General features: G+C 36.0%; 1 protein-coding gene across 17 annotated transcripts in view; it reads right to left on the reverse strand.

The window, feature by feature from the left end:
* The window catches only part of kcnq5a (potassium voltage-gated channel, KQT-like subfamily, member 5a), a 251,683-nt gene that overhangs the window by 143,792 nt on the left and 89,303 nt on the right, over positions 1-18,588 (reverse strand). The gene's annotated exons all lie outside the window — the stretch shown is intronic.

An 18,588-nucleotide genomic window follows, 5' to 3' on the forward strand; every position in this document is an offset into this window, starting at 1 on the left:
GTTAATGGTGGCTAACAATTTATAGCTCTGTGTCTTTTTCCAGTCTTCATCGTTGGCTTGTTTTAGGGCCAGCAATGCATAACTTTCTACTTTCTGATTATGACGAGTTCTCTAACCTCACAGCTGCTCTGAGACCTCAGTGTTTTGCTGGCCTTCAACCAGCACACGTCAACCTCTGCGAGAAACAGTCAGCAATGCAAGCAAACCACACACAAACACACACAGCTAAGCACATATGCGCTCGCTCGCTCTTCAAATAAGAGATGAGTGCTAATGAACCAAATACAGATATGGATGCAAACAATAATTACTTGTTTTTATTGCAGTGGTCATCAAATAATATGAAAATTGATTTCAATGTTTATTTATTTTTACCCTAGAGTAATCTAAGTTGATTTTCAGATAACACTTTAGTTTAAGCACTAATTCACACTGATAACTACTGGCTTATACACATTATTAAGACTTTGGCTGTTTATTACTTATTCCACATCCCTAATCATACCCAATACCTGCAGTAAATGCAACTACAGCCATACTAACTATTAATAAGCAACTAATTGGCTCTTTATTCAGCTTAAATCTTAGTTAATGGTTTGTTAATAGCAGGGATTTAAACCTTAAAATAAAGTGTGACCAATTTTCAAATTTCACTGCAGACTCTAGGATAAACAAACAAGTGTTTTGAAGTATTTCTCTGGAGTTGCATATTTCATGTACTGAACTGATTTGCTTCTATTGATCTGAAGGCTGGCCACTTTAGACATAGAAGATTGAAGAGTTAAAAGGCAGTGCTGTATGAAAGGGTTCACACATCACTGAAGAAAATATAGAAACTGCACCCATAAATTGAAACACATTAAATATGGGTGGAAATATGACTATGGTTATATTTTGTAAAAAATACAAATAAAAAGTATATTTAATAATTTAATAAAGGTATATTTCAAGCATTAAAACAAGATATTATTCAAGTATGTCTTTGCAAAATATTATGTTGTCACTTTGAACACTAGAAATAATCATTTGGACTGTTTTATATTTTGTTATCTAATAAATTTATTCAAATAAAACCCATATAGCTATAATTCACTGACTTTTCCCAAATATTTGTATAATTTATTCTAACATTGTTATTTTTATTAAAATAATAAAACACAAAAGAGTTCTATGTATCTGTCCCTTAAATGACCAACGGTCAAAATGACTGCACGCATTTCACTGTCTCTGACTTTTTCTTGTGCATTTGAATATGCGTGCCTGTTGCCTTGCAACTTTACGCTAACAAAAACTATTTTCTGATAACAAAAACATAACTTTACTAAAGACATGCATTTCAAACTTTTAAAAACAACATTTTAAATGCAGTGAAATACCTTGCTCTACTGCCTCCAATACAAAGATAGCTACATACCCTTGAGGAGAGTCTTGCAACTTATACATAATTATGATATGATCAATATAATATAATATATACTATATGCTATTATACAAAAATATTGTATTTTAGTGACTATGACTTAATAAAATAAGATGCCAGTCATTCAAAGCTTAATTCTAAAATCTCATTAAAAGTTTCTAAATTGACAAATTTCAGTGCAGTACAGTCTTATAGAATGGGCAGAATGACCGCTATGACCATTCTAGTAGTAACAGCATAGTTCATTCTGGTAGTTCATGAAAAAAACTTTACTATTAAAAGATAACACAAAATTAGCATACAGAAAAGGATCATCAAATTCACAATCGTCTTGTTTTTTTAGTACTCGAAATTTTACAACAAGTTCAGTAAAAAGTGTCTAATGCAAAAGGTGTATGTAATTTTAATTTGCAAAAAGGTTGCACATAGTTTTGTTTATACAGAAAACGTTAACAAATTCAAACCAATGACAAAAAACAAACAAAACTAAAGATAAATAGAACAAACTGAAAATAGCTTCAACTTGTATTTTGCATATACAATCATGTCTAGTGTTTACAGAAAATTATTTGCAAAACAGAAAATATCCAGTGAGCAGCAAAAATGCCTTGTTGATGCCAGAGGAGATTGGCCAGGCTGTCGGAGCTGATAAAAAGGAAACAGCGACTCTAATATTACAAGTCTGCAGAAGAGCATCTCTGAACAAACAACTCATCAAACCTTGAATCAGATGAGTTACAGCAGAAAAAAAAACCACACAGGTGACAAACACCACTGTCAACACAAGTACACAAACTCACCCAAACTGGACAATAGAAGACTGGAAAAACATGATCCTTGGTTTGATAACTCTCAATTTCTGATGCAATATATAGATCGTAGGCTCAAAACTTGTTGTAAGATTATAAAAGCACAATCATGTTGGCTGCATCGCATCAACAGTTCAACCTACAGTTTTAGAAACTGTGAAATGCATGGCTGGGGCTACATTTGTTTGAATTATTTTTTCACAAATTTACTAGAGGCCGCTGTGTACATTTTTGATCTCAATTATATTACTGGGCCACATTTTCTCAAGCTTGCCTTTTCTCAGAAGCTGGCCGGCTAGTCGTGCATAACATATCAGCTTCCTATCGACTGTCCCACCTACCCCATTCCAAAAACCCAACCAATAGTGTTTTCAAAACCAAACCAGTCCTTTGACTCCAATGCCATACAAGGCGAGCTATCGAGCAAACAGACCTAACAGGAAAAGCTATTCATATGAAGGTAAGCCGTCAGAAATAGCGTGAAAAAGGAACAGAAGTTGTCAGTGGTTCTATACTGCCTTGTGTTTGTTTTTAAACACAAAGTCCAGTTAGACATACACATTTAAAATTTACTTTTGCTGCTTATTATTATTATTATTAAAATTATTATTTTGGACAATTTATTTATGTTCATTCCACTTAAATTTGTAAAAACTATCAATTTTTTTGAAGGAATTGTGTGGAACCCAGCCTTTATTACAATGTATGCCATGAGCCTGTGTTGGTTCAACCTGTCGCTGGTGTTATGGTGTGGTTGACATTTCTCATCACACTTTGGCCACACTCCTTAGCACCATTTATACACCACAGCCTGCCTGAGTACAGTCTATGCATCCAAAGCCAGAGTCGATTTCACATCAGACCACAAGTACACACACAAAGATCACCTCACACACAAGTGCACCCAACCATATTTCAGTGATATCCATCTGGGATGCTGTTTGACACACACACACAAGCGCACACACACACACACACACACACACACACACACACACACACACACACACACACACACACACACACACACACACACACACACACACACACACACACACACACAGATCACCTCAAACACAAGTGCACCCAACCATATTTCAGTGATATCCGTCTGGGATGCTGTTTGCTTAAGCCTAACAATGTCTTACCCATCACCACAGACAGGTGCTTTTAACAAGGGCTTTGTGACTAGAAACCCTATTCATTACCTTAACAGCCATCCTATTAGGGATTCCCTCCCTCTGCCCAAAGTGAATGGTCCTGCACACAGCAAGCCCACTAAATCAATCAGAGAGATGACAATGAAAACAGTCCTGCTGTACAGCCGACTCAACAGTTTTTCATGAAGAGAAGAGGGAGAAAAGGACAGATGAGTAAAAAAAAGAGAATATCATGCGAAATTGGTTCGGTCTCCAGCTGCCAGCCTCGTTTACTCATGCACATTTATCATGGTGTTAATTGGCTAATTAATCACCCACTGCAGTAACCTTTCCATGAGGTGCTCCCTGATGCACTGGAATCCCCTGCTGCAAACATCTCCAGACTGCAGCTCATACTGTACACACACACACACACACACACACACACACACAGTCTGACTGACTGACTGAACAGCTTTGCGTGTCTGACTTTGTGTATGTGTATATATATATATATATATATATATATATATATATATATATTAAGGGTGGAGCCGAACCCGAATACGGTATTCGGAAAGGCACGAATAGCGTGTTTTTACGAATACTTATTTCGAACAAATACTTGAAAAATTATTTGTATTCGGGAGCAAGAAAAGCATTACATCAAAAAGCAGCGTTTCCTCCTGAGACCACAGTGCGTGAGTGAGTGAGTGAGTGAGTGAGAGAGAGAGAGAGAGAGAGAGAGAGAGAGAGAGAGAGACGGAGGGCGGGGCGGAGGTAAAAGGTCTCTGGCACACGCTTCTCCACAGCAGCAGACAGAGAAGGCTCGGCTGAGCGAAAAAAATACTTCTCTGCATCACTATTTTGTACCTTAATTGGTTTCCAGATGCAGTTTATAAACTTGTAGCGGAGTTTGTTCGGGACTTTCCATTACGCTGCATTTTTGAAGTTTGCAACCGGGTGCGCTCTGTTTACGCAACGTTAGCTCTGTTAGCGCGGTAATTTAGACAATAGACTGTTGACAGAGTAACGTTAACGTTCTTTTATAAAGGTTAAAATGATGCTTGTGCTGTTGTGTCGAATAGTATGCACTTATGGGAGTTATATGGTACGTCTAAATAACTGTCTTTTGCAGACAGCAAGATATATGCTATAGGCTAGTTAACCTTAGCATAGCTTCCCGTCACTTTTTATTAACTTGAAACTCCTCAAATACATTTGGGCACCATGAAAAAGAGTGAGAGTGCTGCTGAGCCATTTCTTAGTCCTCCACCAGTAAAAAAAAATAAAACTTCATGTTCTTTGTGGAAGCATTTTACAGTCAGTGGTGCTGCAGATAAAACAAAGTGATACTGTATAATGTGTGCAAAAGTGAAATCAGCAGAGGCAGAGATATTAAACATCTGTCAACATCTTCTATGCATAATCATTCATTTTCTTTTCGGCTTAGTCCCTTTATCAATCTGGGGTTGCCACGGTGGAATGAACCACCATTTTATTCAGCATATGTTTTACGCAGTGGCTGCCCTTCCAGCTGCTACCCAGCACTAGGAAACATCCATACACTCTCTTTCACACACATACAATAGGGACAATTTAGCTTACCCAATTCACCTGTATTGCATGTGTTTGGACTGTGGGGGAAACCGGAGCACCCGGAGGAAACCCACGCCAACATGGGGAGAACCCAGTCGAGGCTCGAACCAGCAACCTTCTTGCTGTGAGGCGACAGCGCTACTCACTGTGCCACCGCGCAACCTTCTATGTAATGTATTATCACATGCACTAAAAGCATCCTCTCCTGATACTGTCTGTGAACCCCCCACAAGCATCAATCCCCTCAATCAGCACAGCTATGTTCTGCTAAATCCTCCACAAGCACCAAACCATCAACACAGCCACATTCTGCCAGATGACAATAGCAGGGCTGTATCTTAGTATTATATAGAATACTTTTGTTCTGCCAGATCTCCCAGGCAGGGTTTTATTTAGATTTATTTAGTTAATTTTAGTTTTTGGAATTCTGTGCATTGGAAAGAAGTTCTTTCAGAAGAAGAACAATTTTTTTAAATATTATTTGTTTTTATTCTGTCTATTCAGTGTCCTTCAACAAGAACGATGGTGGTGGGGTTCATAATATTCACAATGGTATTTTATTAGTTGTTGGTTTAACCATGGATGAGATAATGTTATTTTCTTTTCAATGACATTTCTTGTCACATGTTCAAAAACAACAACCAATATTGCATGTCTATAATTTATATAATGGGTATAATTAAACAATACTTTCACTATAACGTAAATTAGAAGTGTAATAGAAAAAAATATATATTTTTGCGCCATTTTGAATTTTACTCGAATACAAATACAAATACTTTTCCCCCTCAACAAATACAAATACAAATACAAATACCGGCTGCTCCGCACATCCCTAATATATATATATATATATGTGTGTGTGTGTGTGTGTGTGTGTGTGTGTGTGTGTGTGTGTGTGTGTGTGTGTGTGTTAGGGTTGTAACAATATACCGGTATGACGGTTTACCACGATTTGAACGTGCACGATTATCATACCATGAACGATTGCATATCAACGGTTTTAACCCTTAAAGACCGAGACAGCCGCCCGCGGCTTAAAATAAGTATTGCTATTAAATGTTTAATAACTTTTGATCCGCTGATCTGATTCATACAATTCAAAGATTGGCATAAAGAAGAGAAGCTCAGCTTTCCAGTGCTGTATCACATAACATTCGCAGACTTTCAGAGGCTCCGGAATCAGTGCGGTTACGTAATCAACATTTGACAACGCTGATTTGACAAAGAAACGCTCGTCACTGTGTCTCCGGACAAATCAGACATGATACATTGATGCATTGTCCCTCCTCCATGCCCAGATTGGTTCAAACTCGCTATATCACAACCAATAAGCATAGGTTTCGCTTTTGTTTGTGGACTAAGCTTTTTGAACAACACGGAATGAGAGATAGGCATACATTTATGCGCGGCTAAATAAAACGCAAAAAAAAAAAAGTTTTGCATGAAATAATTCTCATACTAAGTACTTTTGCATGCACAGCAGCACAGAAACATGACAAAACAGTGACACAGCAAAGACGAACTGCTGCTCTTGCTGTTTTCAAAAGACGCAAATGAAGATGCAGCTGTTTGTCTGCATTGCAGACAACCATATCCAAATCCATAGACAACCATATCCATGCTGGCACATAAAACCTAAGGATGTTCCATATTGAATCTAGTTTCGTTATTTAACTATTTATAGTATAGTAAATATTTATATCTATTTTTTACTGAGGATTTGCACCATGTTTATTTGGACTTTATTTGGACTTTGACACATTATTTATTATTTTCTTATTTTTATTTGTTCATTGTAAGTGGTGTTGCTTATAGTAACTAAAAATATATTATTTGGAAAAAGTCAAATTTGCTTCACTGTTCTATTATTTTGTAACATTTGTAACATACCGTATACCGTATACCGTGAAACCGTCAAACCGTGGTATTGTTTTAGACGATTATCATACCGTGAAAAATTCATACCGTTACAACCCTAGTGTGTGTGTATATATAGTCATATTTCCACTGGCTTGCAATAAAAACATTTTCATGACATTTTCGGAGGCCCTTATAGCTGCAACCCGTCACTGGAAAACACCCATACACTTATTCACAAACATACACTACGGACAATTTAGCTTACCCAACTCACCTGTACTGAATGTCTTAGGATTGTAGGGGAAACCTGAGACCCCGAAAAAAAAAAAACCCACAAACATGTGGAGAACATGCAAACTCCACACAGAACTGACTCATCCGATGCTCGAATCAGCGACCTTCTTACTGTGAGCCAACAGCGTTATCCACAGCGCCACCGCACCACACTTTTTTTTTTTTTAATGTGTAAAATTTCACATATTAAAACATTTCAATTCAATTTTGTGTACAATATATTATAAAAAAAACAGTATTTCTACATTACTTTAGCACTCAATTGATATGCATTGTGAAAATATGTTAATGCTAGTTTTAACTATACCCCTAACTACAGCGCAAAACAATTAACTCATTTATTGCATAACTCTTTTTTAAAGCTGTGCACAAATATACAAGCTTGAGAGCCTGAAATGGTTTGTATTTGTAATGTGCACTGGCGGTATGTGACATGCTTTGTGCTGAAGGAAAGCAGCACTAAACTGGATTACAGTACTGAGGACTTGAGCAACTGCAGCAAGGCCGGCCAAAAGCCATTAATTCCTCTTTTTCAGCACACGTAATCCTGTCCGTGAGAGACACGGCTCACTGAATCCCCTAAAATACAACTCCATTAAACAGGTCTGTAACCCCCCCCGCAAAACCACAAGTCAACATGCCAGAGTGCTGGACTAAACAGACGGCAAGTGTTTAGACAGGTTCATTTGAATGTGCGCTGAGAGTCCAGTCTGACTGACCTGGTGGATTCTGCCTGTTAGAGTTGGAATTGATCTACCTTTAAAGTGTCTTTTTAATTTATTATTTAGTAGTTTCTGATGTAAACATAAATAAACAAATAAACAAAAACAAAATAACACACTAATTATTATTAAAATATTTAGTCCTAAAAATCAACTTTGTCAAGTTTCGTATGCTTACCAAAGCTGCATTGGATAAAAGAATCTAAAATATAATTTTATTATTAATAAAATAGGGCAGACACAGTGACTCAGTGGTTGGCACTGTCACCTCACAGCAAGAAGGCTGCTGGTTCGAACCTGTGCTTGTGTGGGTTTCCTCTGGGTGCTCCGGTTTCCACTACAGTCCAAAGATACGTGCTACAGGTGGATTGAATAAACTAAATTGGCCGTAGTGTACAGGAAGTGGCTCATTGGTTCATTCTGCTGTGGTGACCCGCTGATGAATAAAAGTACTCAGCCTAAGGAAAATGAAATGAAATAAAATAAAATATTATTACAATATTATTATCATTAAAATATTGTCCATAAATTTCATTACAATTTGTTGTTACAAACAACAATTAATTAATTAATTAATTATAAAAAAATGAATAAAAAATAACAATACATATATACTATTTAAATAATATTTTTGGGGTCATTTTAAATAAACTTTTTCAAGCTTTTTTCAAGTTTCATATGCTTAACTTTCATGATCACTAGTGATCTAGCCAGTGCAGATCACTGGAGAACTATACATGTGCCACTGATATAAACTACAACTCCCATAAATCTTTGCACTCATCACTCCTGCCACAGCTAACAATCGGTCAGACAAACAGACAGACAGACAGACAGACAGACAGACACACACACACACACCTGAAGCTCATGACTGACTCTTGTTTACTTTGACTATTTAGACACCTCCCATTCTCAATCACTTTGCTGAATCTTGTTCACTGGTAAGCCTGATTTATACTTCTGCGTCAAGTGACCGGCGAAACCCACATGTAACGTGCGTGGCTGTGCATTTATACTTCTGCGCGCTGTCTCTGTTGGTCTGCATTAACACTTCCGAAACGCTAGTTGGCAGTGAGGTGTAAATGTTCCTCTGTGTCGAGTTTCTTCGCTGCTTGTTTGCTTTTCCTGAACACTTCCGGGATGTACAAGTGACTCAAACTCGCTCATTTTGAGGCAGGAACCGGCGGACGTGCAACAACTTTAACTATGAGGTAAACACAAAACAAAACTTTCCATCCGGAGCTCATTCACGGGACTTCACACTTGTAAACAATCGCTCGCGCCATTCGCGCGGCTCTCGGTCCCGCCCAGACTTGTCATCGCTACCAAGCCGACCAATCAACCAATTGCGCTACGCGTTGTTGCGACGTGTAGTTACATTTTTTGAGAGGTGCACGTCAGTGAGGCCGATGGCCACGGCGAAGGGCTAAAATAATATTTTTTGGTTATATTAAATCAACTTTTTTCAAGCTTGTTTCAAGTATTATATGTTCACCAATGCTGCATTGGATAACATAATCTAAAATACAATTTTATTATTATTATTATTGTTACAATATTATTATCATTAAAATACTGATCATAAATATTATTAAAAAATTGTCATTGTTTGATATATTTAGCATATCCTTACAAAATACAAATCATTCTTAATTAAAATATATGAAACCAAAAAAATAGAACCACAGTCATTTTAATTAAGAAGGTTAAACAAACAGAAGAGCTTGTTAGCCTCGTTATATCCTGCAGATCATTATTTAACAAAAAAGTATTGGAAAGCTATTTGGCACATTTGTTCTGAGGCATTGTGTCAATTTGCTCTGTTGATTTCTTTGTGTATAGCATGACATTTTCACTTCCAGCCGAGACATAAATATTGCTTCTGATTAGATAATGACATTTGAGCTTAACTCTTCATCCTTATGGGACTGTTTCACATTTGAGTGCATATTTGTGTTAAAAAGACAAAATGTGAGCGCTCTGCTTGTCTAATGTGTTACCAGTCACAAAGTGTGTCTGGAAAAGGATTATAGTCATTACAGATGACTATCGCACAAGAAGACAAACAATTTGTGGAGCAGGTAGAGCATTGCAGGCTTAAGTCCTGATTAAACAAATTCTCATTTAGCCAAACAGAGCTGCTTTCCCTCCAGGCATTCTCATATAGTCTGTATCACAGCCTTCCAGTAATGGAGCTCACGTAATCTTGTGTAATCAGATAACAATAAGGCTGCATAACCTGTAGTAATTCTAACTTCTGGGAGTGTTAACACTTTGAAAGGCTTCATGAAATGGAAGTTGTTATTGCCTTTTCTTCCCCATTGTGATATTTGATTTAAATGAGCTTGTTGAGCAAGAAAGCTTTTTTATTTTTTATGCTTTTGCTTTTGTGCATCAAGAATTGATTGGATGATTGTTGTTGGCTACATTGCTGCATCATATCATTATTGTTCATCTGTTTACAAAAAATACACATGTTGTATGTTCATTATCCACAGGTTAAATGTGGAAACATGCACAATCAACTACATATTTTAAAAATACAATTAGTCATTTAGAAATTACATTTTCTTTTAAAATCAACCAAATGAAAGCCTGATTGTTAGCAAAGAGTGTGTTACTTTTTACACGGCACTGGGTGAAAAATTGCAGTTTAAATTGGGATATATTTGTCTTCAGGGCAATGAGAGGTACTTTTTTCATACTAAGTTCTGAAAGAAACTCAAGTTGAAATATTAAAATTTTGACAAAACTACACATTTTGCCTAAATTTATTCTGTTAGTAATGACCACGAAACTCAAATTAAAAAGAAATAAAATCAATTAAATTCATCTTTATTTCTATAGTGCTTTTACAGTGTAGACCAGGGATGTCCAAACTCGGTCCTAGAGGGCCGGTGTCCTGTTAATTTTAGTTCAAACCCCAATCAGACATACCTAAATTAGCTAATCAAGCTCTTTCTAGGTGTACTAGACCGAGTTTGGACACCCCTGGTGTAGACTGTCAAAGCAGCTTAACATAGAAGTTCTAGTAAATTGAAATTGAAACTGTTTCAGTCTATTTTTAAAGTTTAAGTTCAGTTTAGTTCAAATTAGTGTGGTTTAATTAAACTAAACTGAAAATAATGTCCATAAAGATGCACAAGGATTACGTTAATAGTTGTCCAAACAATATGCATTCTTCAAAGCATGTTCTTTTAAGAAACTCAAAAAAATTTGAGAAAATTACAGATTCTTTTGTGTATAAAAGAAATGTCTAACCCTCTCATGCAAGAATTAGAAAAACAATATATGGATTATCTTTTTATTGTAATTTTTCTAACTTTAATATGACACTAAAAAGTAAAATCCATTTTAATTTGCAGACCTCAACACAAACTGATTTCTTAAAGCAATTTATGTGGGCTTACGTATGTTTCAGAGTGTGAGTTTTTACCCAACTGCTCTGGATGATCCACAGTTCACCATCTCCAACCAGCTAGCTATATTAATTTTTACAAAATGGAGGACAAGAGATCCAGTGAGTTGGAATAATCAGTTCAGCATGGGGAGCAAAGTGTTCAGAGAGCGGGAGAGGAAGCCTAGGAATTTCCGTCCTCGCACAATCATCTGCCAGCGACAGCTTTAGGATTTTACATGGGTCTTTGAATGTGTCAGTCAAAGTCTGCCAGCGTGTCACGGCCTTTAAGCACCACAGGAGATTCTCTATGGCTCTATCATTTTAGGTGAAAAATTTCTTTAGTAATGACTTTTCTAGAACACTCAAAACTATAGATGCAGCCCTGTGTGAAACAATACACCCGCACCAGAAGCTCATTCTTTCATGAGCGCCCGCTAATGGGTCTCTTCTGTCCTTCTGATCAGGCTGTGTGCAACTTGTTGATCTCAGTGTATTACATATGAGAAATGTACGGCATGAGGGAGAGAGTTTTCCACTTGAAAAAGAAGGTCGTATGAGATGAGAGAAAGCAATGGAGCTCAAAATAAAGCTAAACTCGAATGATCTGAAACCAGGCAAGATGAATAAATGCAGGTCAAATGGATTACACAGACATCTTTGACCTTTGCATTACACAATAAACAATTAGTATTGAAGAATGATTACCACTGAAAAATGACTTGAAAAATCAATAATAACTGGAATCCTATGAGGCGAATTTCACACGTTACACAAATAGTGTGTAATTGTCTCTAGGGTAAGATGCCCGATATAGTCAGCATCAAACTCAACATGGAGGAATCCAAAGTTGAACATGTCTCAAAGCAGGAAATGACCACTAGGTTATCATCACCATTTTGACTGATTGACTCATTGCACTCATCCTCCCATGAAGTGGCTACTGGGAAAGCAGTTGTTGGATACATTTGTATTCAGAAATAATATGAACTGTGGTCAAATACAGTGTTTTGAGCAGTAAGCCTAGTACAGAGTTTCCAGCACAGGCTGAGTTGAAATGCATGTCTCAATACAGTACATTGCTTCATGTACATTTTGTTGCATGTTTCAATGACAAATCCACTAGAGGACACTGTATCTTTGCAACCTGAAATATGTAACTTAGGGTTTGTTTTGTTGTCCAATTCAGAAACACATCCTTTTTGTACACGTCCATGAAAAGGCAGGGTTTGTTGTACACATCACCTAGATAAAACCAACCAACAGTGTTTTCAAAAGCTTAAGAGAAAATTGCTCTGTGACCATGTTGTTTTACTTAGATTTTTCAAATTGCTTTGTTCCGTTTTGTGCAAGCAAGAATTTTTTTGTGTTTAAAGTCTAACAAATGTCTAATATAAAGTTCCAAGCATAGACGTCTTGACTAAAAACAAGGTGAAATTTGGGCTGTCAATGAAAATCTAATAGACTTCTAGAATAGCACAAAACTAGACACTAGGCAGGAGATTATGACTATAAACATAAAGTCTGTCTAATTTGTCTATTTGATGACTAGTCTAGTTTTGGCCTATTCTTAGATGTCTATCAAATGTTTACGGACAGCCCCAATTTAGCCTTATTTTATTGAAGTCTATGTTTAGATCTCTATTAGATGTCTAATAAATATAAAATTGCTAGTTGAGGAGCTTGTCTGTGAACTGAACGGCAGAAAAGTAGATTTTTTTTGGTTTGGTTTTACCCATATGCGTCATGTTTTTCCCAGGATTCTCCTGTATTTTTACAATTCTATCCTGCTATCATCATGTAAAAGTATTTTCCCGTATTTTTCCCATATTTTCAATCTTTCTATGTAGGGTGGCAATAAATATATTATCATATATGCAAACCATACCGCCGAACCACGAGGGAACGACCCTTGCTCTTAAATGTGAGTCTGTCCTGTGCTTTCATTTTATTTAGGCATGAAAACATTTTGAAATAAATATAAAAATGGCATGATTCCTTTCATTTTCAATACAGGCACTGTTACCCCTCAACTGCAATCCTCACAATAGTCAGTTCATGTAGCGGTACGTGACTGTAAGACATGCTCTATAGTGATAAATAGATGCTGTTTCCCAAATGGATTTTGCAGATGCAATTTAAAGTGGAGCAAAAGTGTTTTTGGTGCGTGTTTGAACAGACATATACACATAATAATAATAACAACATGTCATTCTTGGTGGGTATGAATAAATGAATAATAAAATGTATCCATTGCTCTTTAATCAGAATGTACAAGTTATACAATGGAAAAAAGGTTAATTAAATTTGACAATTTGATTCAATTCCTTTATAATAGTCATTCATTTGAATGAATATGTCAGACTCGAACTCCAAGTAAAATGCCATACTGTATGTGGCGAGCTACCAAGCAAACTAGACACCATCCATATAGAGGTAAAGAGTTAGGCAAAAAGCCTAAAATCAAAACAAGGTGCTATTTATCTACTTAACAAAAGCCACTAGGACGACTAAATCAATATAATATTGCAGATGGGAGAAGTATTACATTGTTTTGTTGAAGAGGGAGTAAAAATTTAAAAAATCACATTATGCTAATTATGTCCGCGAATATTAACAGTAGGGGTAGAAATCAAATATCAGTATATTAGATCTGTAATGGACGTCAAGTGGTCATAAGACACTAAACTAGTTGCAGTTCAACACACAAGAAGTTATTTTGAAATATGTTGGGAAGTGGTAGCCATTTGCTAAATGAAATCTAAAAATCTTAAAGTACCTTTAACCCCACCACCACATGCCTTCATTTGACTTCAATATCTCGTAAGAAGCAATGTGAGTGAAAACAGTAGAGCTCAAAGTTTACTTGGTTACATCATGGTCAGCGTGACCGGCTCAAAATACAGAAACAGCTTTTAAATCATCTTCCACATCCACTTAGAAAACAATGTTACCTTCATGCTTTCCCAAAGACTGTCTGTATAAAGAAATAAAGTGAATACAGGATCTGCACGTATGAATAAACCTTTTTCTTTAAAATCTGAATCAGATTTTAAAGAAAAAGAACTGAATACTGTAGGTAAGCTGTGTTGTGGAGGTGGGGTGGCCACACTGTGAGGTGAGAAGGATAATTGCAGAGGACTAACCTGTCATAACACAAGCTGAATGGAGCAGGCTGCTATTCCACCGGCTAATATCTCCATTAGTGAGCAGCCATTACAGCAGCTTAAAATAGCTCAGCGACAGCACCAAGACTTGAAATGAGCTTTTTTAAACATATAATACTTAGATTTAAAGCAAATCAGCACACAGGTGCATGGAAGCCCCTGTAGAGAACATAAACACTGTACCTTTTAACTGACTCACACCCCTGTGTGAATTTTTGAAACAGTGACAAAGCAACTTCAATTCATTAATTTATTTTCTCTAACGGGCCAAACATTAAATGCATGAAAGCAAAACGATATTTCTCCCTTACAATAATTGCTCTAATAATCAAAAGTATGTAGCACCCATCATAACCTGCAGGAAAGTTAATGCTGCAGTTGGCTGCTGTGAGAGCTGGCAAGAGAGACTAGTTTGCTGTTAAACAGAAATAGAAAGTTGTGCATGTTTTTAGAGCAGCTAAACCAACTCATGGAACTCTTAAAAAAGCCTTTTGGCTCTCATAGGCCTCCACAATGTACTTCACCTGTAATTGTAGCAATCAGTCATTTCATTAGTAGAATAAACAGTAATGTTGGGCTTGGTGACACATTTTTTAAAGGAGTCTTAATAACAAATTGGCACATCCTACTAAATATTTTCTCAAATCCCTGCTAGAGAAATCCAAAATTGTCTTAGCAACTTGGCAACTTTACAAAAAATTTAGAAAATAAATAAAAATCAAGAAAACATTTACAAGTGATCTGTATATGCACACCAGTACTAATTGCAGGTAAATTATTTGCTTCAATGTTTATAAATCAGCATTGCCAAATGATTAGTCGCATCCAAAATAAATGCATTTGCATTTACATAATATACAGTTGAAGTCAGAATTATTACCCCCCCATTCATTTTTTCCCCCAATTTCTGTTTAACAGAGATTTTTTCAGCACATTTCTAAACATAATAGTTTTAATAACTTGTTTCTAATAACTGATTTTTTATCTTTGCCATGATGACAGTACATAATATTAGACTAGATATTTTTCAAGACACTTCTATAAAGCTTAAAGTGACATTTAAAGGCTTAACTAGGTTAATTAGGTTAACTAGGCACATTATTGTATAACGATGGTTTGTTCTGTAGACTTGAAAAAATACATAGCTTAAGGGGGCTAATAATTTTGACCAGCGGATGCCATTCCAGCTGCAACCCATCACTGCGAAACATCCAAACACACCCATACACTATGGAACATTTATCTTACCCAATTCACCTATACCACAGGTTTTTGGACTTGTGGGGGAAACTGGAGCTCCTGGAGGAAACCCACGCAAACACAGGGAGAACATGCAAACTCCACACAGAAAAGCCAACTGACCCAGCGACTTTATTGCTGTGAGCAAATGTGCTTCCCAATGCACCACCATGCAGCCCCATGTTTATTTATATTTACATCTAAAATATTTCTGTCTAAAATACATTTGATTCATCAGTTATTCATTTGACAGCAGATTTATATGGAAATAATTTATGTTGACAAAAATGGGTCAAAATATGGGTGAAATAATTAAATATGTAGTGATTTTTCTGGATACAATTCTAGATCTGGATACTATTTATAACAATGCTGAGATTTTGGTTATGAGTATGGCTGTACAATTCTGGCACAATTATCTCAAAATAAGAATCCCCTTTTTGCTTGAAATAAAGATCATAATATTCTCACGATTCTGTAGATGTTAAAACAAAGGGTTATATGAGTAAGCTATTATTTTTATTGTTGTTATCTCAAACAAATGATAAATCAACAATAATAATATAAGCCTATGTGTAGATCTACTGTTGGTTAAAATGATAAGTTTTTTATTGACTTTAAATGGTGGACTTGACGAGACTTTAAATTTGTCCTGATCATTAATGCACAGCAAAGTGATGACATTAGAATACAACTATTCAAAATTCTGAAGTTGAATTATTATGTTTGAGACATAAGATTGTCATTGACAACATTATCAGACTGTTAGATTATTGTTATTAGATCAGATTTTTTTTCACTGGTAAAATGAGACTTTTGTCATTGTCAAATTCCATCCTGCATTATATTCAAGGTTATATAAGCTAGTTATACTGACAATGTAAAATTTTTATTTTCATGCAAAACACTGTGCTCACTAGGAAAGAAAAAAACATATCAAATGCTTGTCGTAATTATAACTATAAAATGCGATGCAATCATTTAAATGATGTGTGCGCTTTTGGTTTCACCTTTACTGAAAAAATAGAACATACATGCCAATCATAAGTCCCGTGCGACTCCCACAAATGATTGTTCTGAAAATCAAAATAATAAAAAATTAAAATCACAATCTTTATGTGATTAATCATTCAGCCCTAGTTAAGAGTTGTTTACAATTGATTAAGAATAGTTAGTATAAGCACAATCCCAACATTAATATTTGACATCAAGGCTTAGATCAGGTTATTGATAGAGGAATATGTCCTACTTGGCTACAAGCTCATCTACACACTTTTATCCTGACACTACCTGTCCTGGACATCCTTCATAACCATGGCAACAGTGTGCTACACCCGAGTAACTGCAGAGCTTCACCAGCTCACCATTTTTTTCATGGACCTAAAGACTCTGCAAGATAACATTAGCACAACAATTCAGCTTGCAGGCACAGAGAAAATAATCACAGTGGTATTTAAAAATTCATAAGTCTCTGCATATAAATAATTTACCTCCTTCACTGTCCATTTGTGAATCCCTTGGCTTTTCAGCCTGGAGAGAAATGTAGGCTATGCAGAGTATTGACTATCATGTTAAATGGAACTATATGTAATATACAACAGTGAATTAAAGATACTGCACTATAAATAGGTTTATAAATTCAACTCAGAATATGAGGTTTTAGAGTAAAGAATTTACTGGTTTACAGGTTTACAGGTTATAATACATAATATGCAACAGTTTTAATGCTTTTATTTATTGCGTTATTCCCATTACTTAAAAGGCAATACTGATGGCGTTACTTTTTTCAGTAATGAGCAATCAATTGAATTGCTGTCTTCCCCGGTATAAAGCCATTACAGTTACGGACAATAACATATGCGCTTTACTATATTTGAGAACACTGAAGCGGTTTTCTTGCGAGCAGTGTCTCTATCAGCCATAACACTTTTCTTTCTTTGGGGTGTAAATGTGTGTGTGTGTGTGTGTGTGTGTGTGTGTGTGTGTGTGTGTGTTCGGGGCCAGAGCAGAACACATAACCAGCGATGATGATTAGTGTAGTTGAATGTGAGTGTAACTGAGAAAGTGCAGATTGGCATAGATAGAGTGCATTTCCATCGTTTGTCAACCTGAGGCAGAGAGTAAGGTGAGTGTTCACACTAGCACACGCAGTCAGTGGCACACACCAACAAGCAGGAGCCAAAACGATGGCAAATCCAACAAGTTCAAAGGTAGCGTTTGCCAACTGGAAATATAAGCACTACTTTACCCTTGTTGAGGTGAAAGGCAGGAATGTTTATGTATTGTGCAATTTATGTTCAGGAAAAAAGAAAAAAAAAAGTCTTTCTGAGGTGACAAGTAATTCTAATCTACATAATGAAGCACGTTTACATGCCGCCTAAAAATTAGTGGCTATACAGGTGATAACGTAAGCTCTGCTACCAAAGGAAGAGACGAAGCCATGATGTCAAAGCAAAAAAAACGTATTTTTTCTCCACCAAAAACACTTATTACTCATTCAGAATTAAACTACATCATATTAAGATATGAAGCTGAGGACATGCTTCTATCGCTTTGTCCCACAACAATATTAAAATAACGTAGAAATAGTTTAAAATGTTTTAAATTTATATATTTTTAAGTAGCGCAACAGCTACTTTCCCTGGTAATTAGCTACTTTTGGAATTATGTAACTCAGGTACTATTTGTGAGAAGTAACTGCAACTATAACTAATTACTTTTTTAAAGGAACGTGTCCAACGCTGTTGTTAAGTCACCAACACTATTTAAATACAGTGCGTTCAACAAAAAGAGTTCTGCTATTAATCACTTCAATTTAAAGATAGAAGTTGTAATTCATTCTCCATTTGTTACAAACCTGTTTAGGTTTCTTTATTATATTATTTATGATATTTTTAGGATAATTTGAAGAAACTTATAATATGCTGATTTGATGC

This window comes from Danio rerio, chromosome 13 (assembly GCF_049306965.1).
Source record: "Danio rerio strain Tuebingen ecotype United States chromosome 13, GRCz12tu, whole genome shotgun sequence".
Lineage (NCBI taxonomy): Eukaryota > Metazoa > Chordata > Actinopteri > Cypriniformes > Danionidae > Danio > Danio rerio.